The sequence below is a fragment of the Hylobates moloch genome, unplaced genomic scaffold (genome assembly GCF_009828535.3).
Source record: "Hylobates moloch isolate HMO894 unplaced genomic scaffold, HMol_V3 SCAFFOLD_1, whole genome shotgun sequence".
NCBI classification, from domain to species: Eukaryota; Metazoa; Chordata; class Mammalia; order Primates; family Hylobatidae; genus Hylobates; species Hylobates moloch.
In genome coordinates, this window is record NW_026652276.1 from 170,168,491 (window position 1) to 170,172,321 (window position 3,831).

Below are 3,831 nucleotides of genomic sequence, written 5' to 3' on the forward strand. Positions count from 1 at the left end.
TCAGCAAAAAAGATAAATAGCAGAGAAACATGAGAAATGAGTTATACCTACAGAATAGAAATGCTTGAATGTGGTAACAATTCTGCAGAATTTAATAGCTCTGTTAAGTTACAAATTGCAATTTCTTAGTAGCACCTGTAGACTTAAAGATTAACTAGTAGTTTTAATAATATATTGACTTACAAGTTTTACTTTTAAAAGTAACAAAGAAAGCTAAATATGTTTTAAAATAAATATACTACAAATTGTGGTTCTATTTTCCTTCTTTTTCTTGTTTGTACTCTGCCTAATTAGCAATGTTTAGTAAAATTATAATTATTTCTAATCATATGAATAATTATATATTCTTGAATTAAGAATATGTCTAATAAGTATTTTAGACTACATATGAATTTCGTAGTCTCTAACGTCAGATGTTCTAAATGTGCAAGCAAATGTTATTCCATTCTGAATTAGAGTAATTTATTTTATTTTATTTTTTTTTGGCCGGGCGCGGTGGCTCACGCTTGTAATCCCAGCACTTTGGGAGGCCGAGGCGGGCGGATCACGAGGTCAGGAGATCGAGACCACGGTGAAACCCCGTCTCTACTAAAAATACAAAAAAAAAATTAGCCGGGCGTGGTGGCGGGTGCCTGTAGTCCCAGCTACTCGGAGAGGCTGAGGCAGGAGAATGGCGTGAACCCGGGAGGCGGAGCTTGCAGTGAGCCGAGATTGCGCCACTGCACTCCAGCCTGGGCGACAGAGCGAGACTCCGTCTCAAAAAAAAAAAAGAATGTTTATAGCACATATGAAGTCTAGTCATAGTTTTTAGTAGGTTAGCTTTAAGGAAATTCTGTAAGAGAAGAAATACATACAAAACCAGAATTTATTATACTTATTTTTTTTTTTTTTTGAGACAGGGTCTCACTCTGTCACCCAGGCTGGGGTGCAGTGGCATGATCTCTGCTCACTGCAGCCCTGACCTCCCTGGGCTCAGGTGATCCTCCACCTCCCACCTCCCACCTTAGCCTCCCGAGCAGCTGGAACTACAAGTGCATGCCACCGTGTCTGGCTAATTTTTATTATTTTTTGTAGAGATGGGGTTTCACCATGTTACCCAGGTTGGTCTTGAATTCCTGGGTTCAAAGGATCTGCCCACTTTGGCCTCCCAAAGTGCTAGGATCACAGGCGTGAGCCACCGCTCCCAGCCTATACTTCACTGTTTTAAAAAACTTTTTCAGGTTGACAGCACAGAAACAAAGCCTAAAAACAAAACAAAAGTAATTACCTCTTTCCAACAGAATCATTATTGTACATTTGGGAAGAATAAGTACTTGTAACAGAAAATGAAAGTAAAAGAATAGTCACCCCTGAAGTCAACCATTCTAATGAAAAGTATACTAACAATAACCCTAACTGCAAGTGATTTTTAAGTAGGAAGCTGCAGGAACTACTCATGTTTAGTGGAAAAGTAAACAAATTGAAAGTAAAAAAAATGAAAAGAAGAATTTATAAAGCGCTACTTTTACCCAATCAAAGCTGAAGTTCCATGATATGGGAATAATTATATAAAAAAAATGTTCCTGAGATTTTAGAACAACTATTTATTGTGTTTAAATGGTGGGTGGTTATAGTGCAATAACCCCAGGATGGAACTGTCTTTGTTGTGGAGCAAGATTAATCAGACAAGTTTGTTCCAATGACATTAATTATTTGAGTTCTATATCTAAATTGACTTGTTCTGATTCTGTGAACCCTGTATTAACTTTTGAGGACTGCTGTAACAAATACCACAGACTGGGTGGCTTTAACAACAGAAATTTATTTTGTTACAGTTCTGGAGGCCAGAAGTTGAAGGCTAAGGTGTTGGCAGGATTGGTTTCCTCTTGAGGCATCTCTCCTTGGCGTGCAGTCTTTTCCCTTTTACTTCACGTGGTCTTCCCTCTGTGCATGCCTGATTCCTAATCTCCTCTATGAGGACACCAGTCATATTGGATTAGGGCCCAACTGTACGACCACACTTTACCTCTTCAAAGATCCTATCTCCAAATACATTCTGAGGTAGTGTGGGAGTTAGGATTTCAATGTATCAATTTTGAGGAAACACAGTTCAGCCCATAACAGATCCCAGTATCTTTTGAATTATAACTTCAATTCTTGTAAACAGCAGATTCGAGAATAAAGTATGTTTAATTAAGGCACAAATGGTATTCTTGCCTACAGGACACTGATATTTCACACAGTAGTGCTGAGTTACTACTCTGATTTAACAGTGTATCACTGTATATTTGATCAATGTGAATCTGCCCCTGAGGGGTTTTTCTACTCTCAGGGGTCTCAACAAATCTGGATTTTGAGTCTGCAGGGTCCTGTGCCTGACTTTCTCAAAGTCATCATTTGTCTCTTGTTTCACTTCCCGTTAGAAGAATCCACTACCAAAAGTACTGTACTAGTCTAGGTTCCCCAAGCCTGCCATAAATAAACAACACCAACATTCACCTGCTGCCACTCTATGGGGAATACTATCTCTGAGAAACAGAAGTGAGGAAAAACATGGAAGTGAGGCAGTAGGAGAAGGGAACACAAACACAGGTGTTAGTGAGCTGGTCATAGCTTTGCAACAAGTGCAGTTAATTGCTCAGTCTTTGAGGATATTTTCATGAAGGTCTTATGAATTATTGCACTTTAGAACAGCCTATCTGGGGGAAAGGAAGGGAGAATTTATCTACTAGCTTCATTTTGTGCTGTATCTCCTTGATCAAATTTCACTCCTTAAGTAGGATTGCCAGATTTAGAAACATTTTTAAAAGCCCATGCTTATAACAAAAAGTAATTTATTGTTTGTCTGCAATTCAAATTTAACTGAGAGTCCTGTATTTTACCTGACAATCCTACTCTCAGGATATTAGCACCTAAGCATTTCCAGGCAGCAGCTGGGGAAGCCAGAACCTCCACGGACAGATCTGGTGCACAGGCACAAAGGTCAGTTTCTCCTTGTCAGTGGCACAGCGTACAGGACTCCGCAACATATAGCAGTGTGGCGGTGGTGGTAATGGCAGCAGCAGCAGCAGCAGAAACTCTTTTTTTTTTTTGAGACGGAGTCTCGCTGTGGCCCAGGCTGGCGTGCAGTGGTGCGATCTCAGCTCACTGCAGCCTCCGCCCCGGGGGTTCACGCCATTCTCCTGCCTCAGCCTCCCGAGTAGCTGGGACTACAGGCGCCCGCCACCTCGCCCGGCTAAGTTTTTGTATTTTTAGTAGAGACGAGGTTTCACTGTCTTAGCCAGGATGGTCTCGATCTCCTGACCTCATGATCCGCCCGCATTGGCCTCCCAAAGTGCTGGGATTACAGGCGTGAGCCACCGCGCCCGGCCCAGAAACTCTTCTTTAGGACAACAGGGTAGCGCTAGGCCACTGGCCAGGAGGCAAGGCATGAGGTGGAAGCAGTGATGGGAAGGGCATGAGGAAGAGGCAAGAGGATGTAGGCATGGCTGCATGGATGCAGGGTGATAAAAAACATAATTTTCTGTAAAAATGAGTATTGATTTATTATAATATTCCTTTAGTATCCATCATAGACCACATTATACTAGATACTGGGGATTTAGTAGTAAATAAGACAAAATTTCTGCTACCGGGGAGTTTACAGAATAGCTTGAATATTGTGTGTGTTCTGATTTAAAGATGCTTAATGAATGCTAGTAAAATGAAATAATGTAATAAAATAAATGTAAATGGAGGTTTTTCTAAATGACTATTTCAGTAAAAACAAAACTCCTCCAAAACTAATCACATGTATTGCTTTCTGGATGCTTCTGAAAAGAAATAACTCAGAAAAGTATTAGAAGGCCTCCA